This window comes from Microtus oregoni, unplaced genomic scaffold, assembly GCF_018167655.1.
Source record: "Microtus oregoni isolate MIOR12 unplaced genomic scaffold, Mior012 000102F_ref0000329, whole genome shotgun sequence".
NCBI classification, from domain to species: domain Eukaryota; kingdom Metazoa; phylum Chordata; class Mammalia; order Rodentia; family Cricetidae; genus Microtus; species Microtus oregoni.
In genome coordinates, this window is record NW_024544716.1 from 188,054 (window position 1) to 203,166 (window position 15,113).

Here is a 15,113-nt window from a genome sequence, read left to right on the forward strand (position 1 = left end):
TCCAGGCTGGTCTTGAATTCTTGGGCTCAAGAGACCCTTCCACATCAGCCTCTCAAGTGGCTGTGGGTAAAAAGGTGTTTTTCACCATGCCCAGCTGAAATGTTCGCACCCTCAGCAGGTGATAAGATGAAGCCCATGAATTAACCATGTGGGTGTCTTTTTCCAGGAGGTAAATGGTGGCTTTTTACACTTTAATTCTCAGACACTACAGTCTATTCTTTACCCTTAACATCTGCAGTTTTGGGGCACCAGGGACCTATTGCAATCCTGAGTCACCAGGGACACTATTTGCTGATCCTTTTCATAGTCTTCATGGTTTCTGTGACCAGAAAACTTAGCCAATCTGGGCTTTGCTTTCCATCCCCCAGTTGATCTCTGCAGCTTAGAGATGGGCAGAGGAGGTGAACAGAGGTGAAAGACCTGTTCCAAGACAAGAAGGAAGGGCAGGGAAGTCCACTAGCTGGCCTGAGATATGGGAGTGGGAGCCCAGACGCAGGCTCTGCGCCAGGCCCCCAGCATTCTTATTTCATTACAGAACATGTCCTTCAAGGTTACCTGTTCCAGCTGATAAGAAGATGGCAGGCTTCAGGAGGAAAAGGCACAAAAATCACTTGGACAGAGTGTGTCAGTCATCAAGCACTGCCAAGAATGACCTTGACATTGTCGCTCCAGACCTGAGGTCCCAAAACAACCTGCTAGATACAGAGAGCAATGTGCAGCTCGTAGACTTTGACCTTGCCTCCAGGTGTAGAGCTTGCACTATGTTGCAAGTGCAATGTGTGACACCAAGACCTTCAATGTCCCGGAAAATATTAGGGTACCCCAGATCTGGTACTAACAACAGACTGGAGAAGTTATTGTTTCCAAATCTAGCTAATGGCTTTGGTGGCTGGATCTAGCCCATTTCTTAGCTTTCCAGCCTCATGGAGGAGGTACCCCTGGAGCCATTTTTATTGCTACAACTTTGTGGCATTTCAAGGTCCTTGCCAGCAAGCAAGCTGCAGCATTCTGCTCACAGACCACATTCAGTTGGCCTGCCTGTCTGAAAGAGTCAGAGTCTGCCCTGGAAGTTTGGACCAGAACACCAGCATTTCAAAACAGCACAACTTTTTTTCCTGCTACAGCTGAAAACAAATAAGCATGCAGTCAGCTTTTATCAACACCATTTAAGTGTTTCATAGCAGGACCTCTTAAGAGGTGCAGGGTTTTGCAGCTAAACCTCAGTCAGGAAGCCTCTCTTAGATGAGAGCACTTGCTTGCTTGCCTCTAGCAAGCAGAGCAGACCCAATAATTGCTGCCAAGAAAACATGCTTTACTCTATTCTTTCACTCTATTCTTTCCCAAGCTTTCTCAGGCTTTCTGTGGATTCAGTTATCCACGTTGGGCATCATTTGTAGTAAGGAGCTGCAGGCTGCTTCCGGCCTCCCAGCTCCCGGCCACTGGCTAGTTTTATACCTGAAATAACAACACACAAATTGTATTCTTTTAAACACTTCCTGGTCCATTATATCTAGCCTCTTGTTGGCTAACTCTTACATCTTGACTAACCCATATCTAATAATCTGTGTAGCACCAAGAGGTATTGTCTTTCTGGGAAGATTCTAGTGTATGTCTATCTTGGGCTGGAGCTTCATCATGTCTGCCCAGAGAGGAGAGGCATGGTGTCTGGCTCACTTCCCTTCTTCCCAGCATTCTGTTCTGTCTACTCCACCTACCTAATTTTCTGACCTATCAGACCAAGCAGTTTTCTTTATTGATTAACCAATGAAACAACAGATTGACAAATGACCTTAGCACATCATAGCTCAATGACCTCCATCCCAAAAAATTTAGCCTGAAAAACCAGTACAAGGGTCCTATTAACCATTGGTCAAGGTGCATTGGGCCCTGTGAAACTGGCCTATCATTGCCTCACAGGCAGCATGCACGGTGGCCATAAAAGTTGAAGACAACAGAGAAAAGCACCTTCAGACAGTGACACTCAAAATATTAGAGCATCCTAATATCATTTGCCTTCTCAGAGTTCTAGTAAAATAAATACATTCTCATTTTATAACATAATATGCCCTGGGAAGAAATTAGGTCCAAGTTTTAATGAAGGATGGGCAGGCTAAAGGACGAAAGGTCGCAGAAAATATCCGGGCAGCAAGTGTCAGCCATCAAGTACTGCCATGACCATGACGTCATCCATCGAGACCTGAAGCCCCAAAATATCCTACTAGATGCAGATGGCAATATGAAGCTGGGAGACTTTGGTCTTGCCACCAGGTGTAGAGCTGGCACTGTGCTACAAGGGCGCTGTGGGACTAAGAGTTACAGCCCCAGAACTGGTACTGAGAGAAGGCTATGATGGGAAGAAGGCAGGTGTGCAAAGTCTGGGAAGTTGTTCTATTTTATCACCACTGGGCACCACCCCTTCAGAGGAAGCACCCTGAAAGAGTCCAAGAGGAATATCATCACCAATGGGACCTATGACATCCCAGCTCACGTCTTGGGGCAACTTGAAAACCTAATTCACCAAATGCTCACAGTTGCCTCAGACAGGAGGCCCTCCATTGAAGACCTTCAGCAACATCCATGGGACATGAAATATGAAGAAAACATCTCAAGTGACACCAACCCAGATTCTAGCATTCTTGAAATCCTCTCTGGTCTTGGGTTTAATGCAAATACCAGCTTGGAATCCCTATAAAAGAGGAAATATATAAAGAACTCAAGAAACTAGATTTTAAAATGCTAATTGATCCAATTAAAAAATGGGGCACTGAAATGAACAGAGAATTCTCAACAGAAGAAGTTTAAATGGCCACAAGACATTTAAGGTCATGTTTAACCTCCTTAGGGATCAGAGAAATGCAAATCAAAACAACTTTGAGATATCATCTTACACCTGTCAGAATGGCTAAAATCAAAAACACCAATGATAGCCTTTGCTGGAGAGGTTGTGGAGGAAGGGGTACCCTCATCCATGGCTGGTGGGAATGCAAACTTGTGCAACCACTTTGGAAATCAGTGTGGCGGTTTCTCAAGAAATTCAGGATCAACCTACTCCAGGATCCAGCAATACCACTCTTGGGAATAGACCCAAGAGATGCCCTATCATACTACAAAAGCATTTGTTCAACTATGTTCATAGCAGCATTATTTGTTATAGCCAGAACCTGGAAACAACCTAGATGCCCTTCAATGAAAGAATGGATAAAGAAAGTGTGGAATATATACGCATTAGAGTACTACTCAGCAGTAAAAAACAATGACATCTTGAATTTTGCATGCAAATGGATGGAAATAGAAAACACTATCCTGAGTGAGGTAAGCCAGACCCAAAAAGATGAATATGGTATGTACTCACTCATAAGTGGATTCTAGTCATAAATAAAGGACATTGAGCCTACTATTCGTGATCCTAGAGAAGCTAAATAAGGTGAACCCAAAGAAAAACGTGTAGTTATCCTCCTGGATATTGGAAGTAGACATTATTGCCAGACAAAAGTTGGGAGATTCGGCGTGGGGGTAGGGTGGGTGTTAGGGGAGAAGGGGAGAGAGAAGTGAGGAGGGGAGGATGGGGAGAGCATGGGGGAATGGGATGGTTGGGATGGAGGAAGGGTGGATATGGGAGCAGGGAAGTATATATCTTAATTAAGGGAGCCATCTTAGGGTTGGCTAGAGACTTGACTCTAGAGGGGTTCCCAGGTATCCAAAGAGATGTCCCCAGCTTGTTCCTTGGGCAGCTGAAGAGAGGGCACCTGAACTGGCCCTATCCTATTGCCACACTGATGAATATCTTGCATATCACCATAGAATCTTCATCTGGCGATGGATGGAGATAGAGACAGAGACCCAAGGTCCAAATGAGGAGCAGAAGGAGAGAGAACATGAGCAAGGAAGTCAGGACTGTGAGGGGTGTTCCCACCCACTGAGATGATGGAGCTGATCTAATGGGCGCTCACTAAGGCCAGTTGGACTAGGACTGATGGAGCATGTGATCAAACCGGACTCTCTTAACATGGCTGACAATGAGGGCTGACTAAGAAGCCAAGGACAATGGCACTGGGTTTTGATTCTACTGCATGCACTGGCTTTGTGGGAGCCTAGTCTGTTTGGATGCTCACCTTCCTAGACCTGGATGGAGCGGGGAGGACCTTGAACTTCCCATAGGGCAGGGAATCCTGATTGCTCTTTGGACTGGAGAGGGAGCGGGAGTGGGGGAATGGGGAGGAACATGGGAGGAGTGGAGGAGGTGGAAATTTTTAATAAAAAAAAAGAAAATATGATTAAATGGTAGGGACATACCTTATCATCAAAAAGCAGATACACAAGGAACTAGAGGTTGGCTCTACCACCTCAGCCAAGCCCGCGCACCTTGGCCATATGCCTTTTCCATCTCCAATACATCCTATATCTCTCGTCTTCCCCCAAAACAAAGAACCAGCGAGCCCACCTTTAGCCTCATTCACACCCAGCCCTCACAACAGCACCTGCCTGATGTCCTGGCATTATCAGGGCAGAAGATAGTCAGAAGTGCCTCCAAGCTTCTGTGTTATCCCCAGAAGAAGAGCCCCACTTATAGCTATACCCTCCATCCAGAGCTGTGGCTGCCCCATGTGTCTGCTTGGATAACTTCATCCATATAGAGATAAAGAGAAGGAGAGACAGATTTGCAGTGATAGGAGAAACAGCCTAGAGAAATCCTCTACAAAGTTTGGGGAATCAGCGTGAGGAGTTTGATAGCCTGTAGGTGCAGAGTTGTCTGTCTGTCTGTCAGGGAAACCTGTTTTGCACCCAAGTGAGGAGCAGTGGGGGCAGCTGAGCTCCCTGGAGCAGGGTCTAGGGAGTTTTAGAGCAAAATTTAACCCTTTAGCTTCCAGGAGTCATAGTAAAGAAAGCCTTTTGGAGATTGTGGCAGAAACATCATTGGTCCTTGCTGCGTTCTCAGGGGGTCTTGTTAAATGGTTCATTAGAAGTAACAAGGAACACCAATTAGGTTTGTAGTGTTTCACTGCCTCTCTGTTAGACCCCAAGTAAAAGAGCAGCAGCCTCTTTTGTCTGCATTTGACTTTCAGTTATATCCTCAAGGTAAAGTTTTCTATGCCTGATGTATCAGTATCATCTATGGAACTGCTAATCTGAACAATTGCCCATTGCATTGTAGTTTTTTTGACCTCTAGTAAGAGAGAAAATTACATAAAGTGAACATTTTAGGAGGGTTAAGGAGGGAAATCATTCATCCTTAACAGGGCATTTATGTCCTTCAAACCAGTAGCTTTCTACTGGTGAGGACTCTCTGAAAAGTTGCCGATACTGGAAGTGTCCCTGGGATGCTTCCAGAAGAGACCTCTCTAGGGTATTCTCTGAGGGGGTTTATTCAATCCTACTCACCAGTTCAACAAGTGGGTCAGTGTCCTCGGGGTCTGAAGGACACTTGGTGAAATCTTATTTGTGAGGTTGATGCTTTAGGGTCTCCTGATCATCCCTCAAAAAAGATCTCCTGTTCCTTCAGCGATATTTCCTGATCAGTACCTCCAGGAAGCTTCATCTATGGGAACAGTTCCAAATGAGTGACACCTCTTTCTCCGGGGGTGTTTTTATGCCTACTTCTTTTGAATCCTGAGTACATAGTTCAAGGTGACAGGTAATGGGGTCCCTAAAAGTTCAGCTTCTAGAGACCCCTCTCAGGATATTTTTTAAGATTTATTTATTATACAGTGTTCTGCCTGCATGTATGCCTGCGACCAGAAGAGGGTACAAGATCTTATTATAGATGGTTGTGAGCCACCATGTGGTTGCTAGGAATTGAAATCAGGACCTCTGGAAGAGCAGCCAGTGCTCTTAACCTCTGAGCCATCTCTCCAGGAACCCCCTCAGCATTTAAAAAAAAAGGTCTCCACAATAAGTGAAAGGGAACTAGAAATCTGTTCAGGAGCCAGTAAGTGGGAGTCTTAAAGTTCTAGCCTGTAAGGCTTCCGTTCAGGGTTCAATTAAAGGTGCCAGAACTGAGGTCTTTAATGCATTTGGACTTGAGTTTTGTGCATGGGGGTAGATACGGATCTGTTTACATTCTTCTACATGTTGACATCCAGTTATGCTAGCACCATTTGTTGAAGATGCTTTCTTTTTTTCCATTGTATAATTTTAGCTTCTTTGTCAAAAATAAGAGGTGTTCATAGGTGTGTGGATTGATAGCCAGTTCTTTGATTCTATTCCATTGGTCAACCTGTCTGTTTTTAATGACAATACCAGGCTGTTTTTATTACTGTAGCTCTATAATAGAGCTTGATGTCAGGGATGGTGATGCCTACGGAAGTTCCTTTATTGTGTAGGATTGTTTTGGCTACCCTGGGTTTTTTGTTCGTTTGTTTGTTTTCCCATGTGAAGTTGATTATTGTTCTTTCAAGGACTGTGAAGAATTGTGTTGGGATTTTTATGGGTATTGCATTGAATCTATAGATTGCTTTTGGTAGGACTGCCATTTTTACTATGTTGATCCTATTTATCCAGGAGCATGAGAGATCTTTCCATTTTTCTAGTATTTTCTTCTGTTTCTTTCTTCAAAGACTTAAAGTTCTTGTCAAATAGGTCTTTCATTTCTTTGGATAGTGTTACTCAGAGATATGTTATTTGTGGCTACTGTGAAAGGTGATATTTCTCTGAATTCCCTCTCAGCTTCTTTATCATTTGTATATAGGAGGGCTACTGATGTTATTGAGTTGATTTTTTATCCTGCCACATTACTGAAGGTATTTATCAGCTGTAGAAATTCCCTGGTAGAGTTTTTGGGGTCACTTATGTATACTATCATATCATCTGCAAACAGTGCAAGTTTGACTTCTTCCTTTCCAATTGGAATCCCCTTGATCTCCTTTTGTTGTCTTACTCCTCTAGCCAGAACTTCAGGGACTATATTAAATACATATGGAGAGTGTCGACAGCCTTGTCTTGTTCCTGACTTTAGTGAAATCACTTTGAGTTTCTCTCCATTTAATTTGATGTTGGCTGTTGGCTTGCTGTGTATCGCCTTTAATATGTTTAGATATGTTCCTTGTATCCCTGCTGTCTCCATTTGCATTTCCCTAGGACCGTGATAGTGTACGCCCGGCTCTACACTTTGTCTCCAGACAACTATCTATGACCTTGGTGTTGTGGAGTGCATCTAACAGGATGCTCAGATTCTGTAAGGAAATCAAGGTGTTCAGCCGTTGTTTCCATCAGCTATGACAAGTGGATGACAATCCTACAACTTAAGCTTGGGAACAGGTCACTTCAATATCTGTAATTTTCTCTTTTTGGAGTCTGACGTCTTTGGCCACAGGATTCCTTGTGAGGACATGGCGAGCTGGCTTTGAAGAGTCAGACACTGCATTCTTCCCTCTGTCAGGCTTCTTCTGAGGATCGATGGGCTTTGTGCCCGGCCCCTTTCCCTTCCTTGATGTGTCCTGGGCTTCAGTTCCTCAGCTATTGCTCAGGGACTAGAGGAAAATGCATTTGCAGTGAGTACTCATCAGATAATAGAGAGTGGGGTCCCAGTGAGGCCTCTTCCAGCTCTGCAGGGGCTGTTGCTCTCTGGGTCCTCCTATGATGGGGACTTCTTTCTAGCTGCACTTAAGTGCATGCTGAAAGCCTGTCCCTATGACAAAATCTACAGAAGGCCTGTCACCAATCACCATCAGGGGGAAGGGTCTTGCCATCAATCTGGGAAGATACCAGTGTCCACACACCATCAGACAGGGGGAAGGACCTTGCCATCAATCTGGGAAGATACCAGTATGCAAACACCATCAAACAGGGAGAAGGCCTTGCCATCAATCTGGGAAGATACCAGTGTGCATTTATTTTGAGCTGCAGGCAGCAAAAGAATCATGGAAGGCATGCCTTCATCCCCCTCCCTGCCTCTTCTGGGCTCCTTTCAGTGTGGAAGCAGTTTGCAAAATCAGGGTGCTGCCCCAGGTGGCAAGGGCATTGCTTCTGAGAGTTTGCTGAATCTCATGCAAAGGAAAGGCACAGCTGAACATGGGGGGAACTGGGCACTACCGGTGGAGGTGGATGGCTCTACTTCTTGGGACAATAGAAGAAGACAAAAAGCATGGAGACACTTCTCTCCCCTGTGACATGTCCTCAAACAGGTGCTTACCTGAGAGCAGATGCCCTAAAGGCCAAGGGCAGGATACTGGCTCTTGGTTTCTGTAGGAAAGCAGAAGGGGTAGAATTTGTGTGGCACCGGAAGGTATATGATCTTTGCAGAGGTATTTCAGACAAGCCCAAGGTACTGGACACCCTTTCAGGGTGAGAAATATCCCCATGTTTCTTTTTCTCAGAATCTCTCTTCTGCACTGAGGCACAGATCATATTCATGTCATGCCCAAGAGCGGAGAGCACAGTGCTAAGTTGCTGTGGCCTGGGCAGATCTCACTTGGAATAGTCTGTGGACTTTGCTCATATTTAGTGAACCATAGGAGTTTCTGAGTATCTTGTAGTGGGTGACCTCTGTGGTACAACTGCCAAAAGTTGGTGCATGAGGGTTTTTAGCTGCCCAGAGGCATGACCTGGAATTTTGTATGTCCCTATTAGGATGCATTGCACTCTGTGAATGCTGTTCCCTAAGCAGGGGCGGTGTCAAGTGTTCAAAACTCAGAAAGCATCCTGCCCAAATTCTACCCATTATTTTCATCATATCCTTTTCTGAGAAAGGGTTTGGGAGCATTAAAGAGCTTAGTTCATGCCCAACTCTACCCTTAGAATTGAGACCAATGGCAATGACCTTGACATTGCTGTCTGCATCCAAGTGGGTGGTTCCAACTTTGTTTTCTGGCAGCATTTGATCGCTGTTATGATCTGTTCAGATTGTTTCTTGACCTCTTCTGCCAGCAGAAATCAGAATTCCTCCCCAGCACATTCAGTTCTTAATTAAAAACAGATGCCGTCATGATATGGAGCAAGCAGGTTGCATGCAAATGCTGTGACCTTTGGAAAACAGGCATTTCCAACAACAAAAGAAAAAAAAACATAGCACAGATACTTCTCTGTGCTTTCTAAGATAAGATTTGTGTGCCTGCTGGGTCCCTTGCGAGGCCAGAAGAGGCTAATTTTACAGGGTCAAGCCCACACAACCTTAGTAAGAAGTAACACCTACTTTCTCCTGAGGCTCTTTTTCTGAAGGGGCTGGCCTAGAAGTGAGGCAGAGCAGCTGCCTTGCTCCTCTCCTGACAGGTCCTGGGAAAATCTCAATCCAACAACTGGAAATGAAACCAACATAGGTACATATGAGTTCCTTAGGTTGCAAAAAGAACAGCTTCCTAGAGTGTAGGGACAAAACTCAAACCCAGAGCACAGACTTATATACATGCTCACGACTGTTCCCGGTGAACAAGAAACAGTTCCCACACTGCTCACCTTAACCCACAGTGACTGTCACCTCTTTTGCCCTCAATAACTTTTTCTGTTCTTGTGATAATGCTAAGGATCTCTGAAGTGATTGAAGGAGAACAGTTCCCATAGTCTCCTGTGTCATTACTTGGTCCTCAGTCCATGGAACTCTTTGAGAAGGATTAGGAGGTGTGGCCTTGTTTGAGCAGGTGTGTCACTAGGGGTGAGTTTGGCAGTCTCAAAAGCCCATGCATTTCCCAGTGATTGCCTCTCTGCCTCCTACTTGTAGGTCAAAGCATGCTCTTAGCTGTTCCTACCATCATGGACACTAATTCCATAAACTGTAAAACTAAATTAAACTCTCTCCTTTACAAGTTTCTTGCCTTCTCATGGTGTCTTATTACAGCAAGAGTAAAGAAATGAGGGCACCATAGTAGCTTCTGCCTCAATGATCAAAAAGGCCGACATTTCCTTATTCATGAGTCTAAGCCAATATGACGCTTCAGTGGCCTTTGCACTTGAGGATCTCAGATCATTTCAGGCTTTTAGGAAGGAGGCTCTCAGAGGGAGGAGCCATAAATAGTCGTACCGAGCTGGGATGTCTATGAACCACAATGGCCAGCAGGGCATGATATCCAGGTTGTCAGAGAGCTCCAGAAATGCAACTTTTTTCAGCTGAAGCCAGTGCTGGGACAGGCATCGCGATGCAACTGCCATGAGTCACCCCTTCTTGTAAGTCACTCCACACCCACACTTCTGCAAGGAGCTCCAATTGTCTGAATGAGCTGGACTCGGGTAGAATCCTTTCTTCAGTTTGCTGTTAATACCGGATCCAGGTACACTGATATTTTTCATGCATCTCCAAGGAAGGCCTCTGAACACACATTTAAGGAAGGCAGGGGGCGGGGCTGGAGAGATGGCTCAGAGGTTAAGAGCATTGCCTGCTCTTCCAAAGGTCCTGAGTTCAATTCCCAGCAACCACATGGTGGTTCACAACCATCTGTAATGAGGTCTGGTACCCTCTCCTGGCCTGCAGGCATACACAAAGACAGAATATTGTATACATAATAAATAAATAAATAAATAATCAATCAATCAATCAATAAATAGAAATAAAAAAAAGGAAGGCAGGGGGCATCAGTCCTGCCTCATGGTTTCTCCCAGTGGCCACTGCCTGACTGCGTTGTTAGCAGATGACTTCACTTAGTAAGCACTCAAATTTTGACTCTAATTTAAAATGACCCATGAGAGGCCACGGGGATCATCAGCCTAGCCCACAACAAAAGCACCTCTGGTGAGTTTTCTTCCCAGGCCCCTGGGGAACAAACCTGGACAAACTCTGTTTAGAAGAGAGGCTGTGCCCTCAGATTCCCCGTCCCAAGGCTCCTCCTACTTTTTCACTTATGCCATGTGTTCAGGTTGGTATTGGGGCCAATTCTGACAGAGTTCCACACCCAGGACTTCTTGAACCCTAATCAGAAAGGTAGGAGAGGGGAAGTTATCTGTCCCACCATCCACCTCTCCGAGGATGGCTGTCCAGGCTGTCACTAGTGTGGTTGAGCTCAGTGGCCAGCATCCCCCAATGTGTCACTTCATGTTCCTACGAGTGGACTGGCCTGGGGCAGACTCTCAGAGCACAGCTACTAGTCACCATTGGACCAATCAGGGTTGAGCACATCCTGAAGGGTAGCACAAGGCCTTGCTGCTATAACAAGATGGCCCCATGCCTTTGTCTACCCCATGGTGCTCTCACGCTGTGTGAACCTGCCGACCTGTTGAACAGCACCAGAAAGGGGCCTGAGGATTAAGAAAGAGATAAAAGACAGAAGATAGAATCAGGAGAGCTTCAGTGAATACTGCAGCAGCCCCAAGTTCATTTCTCAAAGCCCTTTTATACCCAAAGTGAAAGAGGTTCTTACCATGGTTCAAAGAACAAACAAGCATAATCACCTCCTTAATTCGCAAAACATCTAATAACCACATCTTTGGTCAGACATCCTGTTATTTGGCCTTGAGGAGCAAGAACAAACTTGAAGTCTCTGACCTTGAGTCAAGATGGAATGGAGATACTGTAGGCTCCCCCATTACTCTATCCCCACTCAATAATAGGCAATGTCTTGTTCAGGCCAGCATTTTGAGAGGTCCTGCTCCTGCACCATGACCACTAGTCCTCATTCCTGATCGTTAATGACCTGCCTTCAGTGTTCTGTTAATGCAAAAATTACAGCTCTTACCTCAAAAGGGATGAAAGACCATTCTGGAGCAAAATTTGATTTTGTTTCCCAGGAAACACAGAGTCCAGTTAACCTAGGTTCCATGTCCCCACATGGAAGCAGTTTCAGAGCAGTAACAGAACAAAGAAAGTTACAAATCATGGCTCTGAAAAAATGCAGCTTTTGGAACCCATTCACTTTGGAAGGACACTTACTCAGCCTAAATATAGTGGGGAGGCCTTACTTTGTTGACCTCCCATGGGAAACCTTACCCTCTCTGATGGGGCTGGGAGGAGGGAAGGGAGTAGGAACTGAGATTGGTATGTAAAATGAAAAAAGATAGTTTTTAAAAACAATTTAATTTTTAAAACTGCATTGGTGGAAACATTTAGAAAGCAGTTACAGAAGGCAGTGGAGTGGTGTGTAGGGATGACTCCTAAAACAGGATGAAGTGTAAAATTTGACAAAGCTACAGTAAGGGATGTTCAGGAATCTTTGGGTTTTTTTTTTCTTTTTGCCTTGGAAGTTTCTCTTTATTACAAAAGGCAATGTGAGGAGCTAGTCTACAGCAACTTGATACACCATGCTTTGTTGATACCCATTCCAGAACAGAAACAGAGTAGATGGGTGGGGGCAGAGGAGAGGTGGGGGGAGATAGGAAGAGTAGAGGGGGGGGAGAAATTGTGATTGGGATGTAAAATAAATAAATTTAACAAAATAAATGTTGTTGCTTGGATTATTTTAGGGATGTATCTCTTCCTCAGGATTCTTTAGCTGTAGATAAGAGACATTGTCTCCACCTCTTTTATGCAGGAAGACACAGCTTTACTGATAAGAACTTTAGATCTCAAACTTGGCCATCTTCTTGTGTTATACCCATGTCATAAGACCCTCAATGAGACCAGCAAGGACTTGGTTTCCAGTGCAAACACACAAGGGTCTTTATTGACAAGCTCAAGCCTGGTCTGCAACCCAACACTCCAACACAGCAGATGGAAAAAATATGACCCCAAACTCAGAGAAGGGTAAGTTTTTAAGGGGAACAACCACAAGCAGGGAGTTCCATGTCTTGGCATTTCAGGATTGGGTCGAGGATATGGGGCCAGGTGATTTTTAAAATCATTGGTCAGGCTATTGCCCAAAGACACAAATGCCAACAGGATATCTGACCATCCGGACCTTGTAAAGTTCATTGTCCTATCTTCTAATTGGCTGTGTCTAGGGGTCAGTGTTTAAGTTTCTCTGCCACTGCACATTTTGTTGTTTTTTTTTCTGGAACTGAATTCAACCCCTGGTTACCAGATGTCTAAAGATGGAGGCCCTTTTTCAAAATGGAGTCTATGAGGCCAAGTCGATTTTCTTAGGTCCCCACACCTCTACCCATTCTGCCTCAGATCTGATTACACTGAGTGAGGAATGGAAGCACAGAGATGGGGAAGACAAGGCAAGGATGCTGAATAGGGGCAGCTCTGTATTCACAGCAGGTCAGGCAAGTGGTTTCTAAAATGGAGTCTGCCTCACAGGTGGAGTTAGGGTACTTTAGTAGTCAGAGAACAACAGAGGCATGATTAGGCTTGGTTGTCATAAACACCACAAGTGGAGCAGGGGGAGGGAAAGAATAGGTGGTTTTGTCAGGATCATTCTGAAGTTGAGGGACCTGGTGTTTTCCCTCATATTGAGTAGGAGAGATATGAGCATCAAACAGCAAGCCCTAGAGTTAAGGGATTTGGAGGAATGGAGCTATAGGTGAGGGAGGTAGGAAGAGGCAGTGGAGGGAGAGTCTATCTATGATCAGCTCACAGTTAGATGTTTCTACCAAGAACAGCAATGAAATCCCTATGGAAATATATCCCAAATTAAAAGAATTCTCCCTCCACTGCCTCTTCCTACCTCCCTCAACTATAGCATACATCAAATCCCACACTCTAATAGTAGGAGATTTCAACACTGCTCTCTCACTAATGGACAGGTCAACCAAACAGAAGCTTAACAGAAAAATAAAAAAACTAACAGATGTAATGAACCAAAAGGACTTAACAGATATCTATAGAACATTCCACCCAAACAGAAAAGAATATACCTTCTTCTCAGCATCGCATGGAACCTTCTCAAAACTTGATCACATAATTGGTAACAAAGCAATATACAGCAAGCCAACAGCTAACATCAAATTAAATGGAGAGAAACTCAAAGCCATTCCACTAAAATCAGTAACAAGACAAGGCTGTTCACTCTCTCCATACCTCGTCAATATAGTGCTTGAAGTTATAGCAATGGCAATAAGACAACATAAGGAGATCAAGGGGATTCAAATTGGGAAGGAAGAAGTCAAACTTTTGATATTTGCAGATGATATGATAGTGTACAGAAGTGACCCCAAAAACTCTACCAAAGAACTCCTACAGCTGATAAACACCTTAAGTAATGTGGCAGTTGCCCTCCTATACACAAAGGATAAAGAATCAGAGAGGGAAATCAGAGAAGCATCACCTTTCACGATAGCCACAAATAGCATAAAGTATCTTGGGGTAACTCTAACCAAGGAAATGAAAGATCTATTTGTCCTACAGCACGTACTGGCTTTGGGGGAGCCTAGGTAGTTTGGACGCTCACCTTACTAGACCTGGATGGAGGTGGGCAGTCCTTGGACTTCCCACAGGTCAGGGAACCCTGATTGCTCTTCGAGCTGATGAGGGAGAGGGACTTGATCGGGGGAGGGGGAGGGAAATGGGAGGCGGTGGCAGGGAGGAGGCAGAAATCCTTAATAAATAAATAAATTAAAAAAAAATGTACCACGTGCCAACACTCTAAGTCTAAAAAAAAAAAAAAGAAAAGAAAGATCTATTTGACAAGAACTTTAAGTCTTTGAAGAAAGAAATTGAAAAGGATAACAGAAAATGGATCTCCCATGCTCTTGGATTGAGAGGATCAACATAGTAAAAATGGCAATTCTACCAAAAGCAATCAATAGAGTCGATGCAATCCCCATCAAAATCCCAATGAAATTCTTCACAGACCTTTAGAGAACAATAATCAACTTTATATGGAAAAACAAAAAACCCAGAATAGCCAAAACAATCCTATACAATAAAAGTACTTCTGGAGGCATTATCGTACCTGACTTCAAACTCTAATACAGAGCTACAGTAATGAAAACAGCTTGGTATTGGCATAAAAACAGAGATGTTGACCAATGGAATCGAATTGAAGACCTGAATATTAACCCACAAACCTATGAACACCTGATTTTCGACAAAGGAGCTAAAAGTATACAATGGAAGAAAGAAAGCTTCTTCAACAAATGGTACTGGCATAACTGGATGTCAATCTGTAGAAGAATGAAAATAGATCCATATCTATCACCATGCACAAAACTAAGTCCAAATGGATTAAAGACCTCAATATAAATCTGATCACAATGATCCTGATAGAAGAGAAGTAGTCTGCAATGCATAGACACACGAGACCATCTCCTACATATAACCCCAGTAGTACAGACAATAAGAGCAAAAATGAATAAATGGGACCTCCTGAAACTGA

At 44.2% G+C, this 15,113-nt stretch overlaps 1 pseudogene; it reads left to right on the plus strand.

Moving 5' to 3' along the window:
• The first annotated feature begins 2,101 nt into the window (after positions 1-2,101).
• Positions 2,102-15,113, plus strand: part of LOC121443180 — a 38,024-nt pseudogene continuing 25,012 nt past the window's right edge.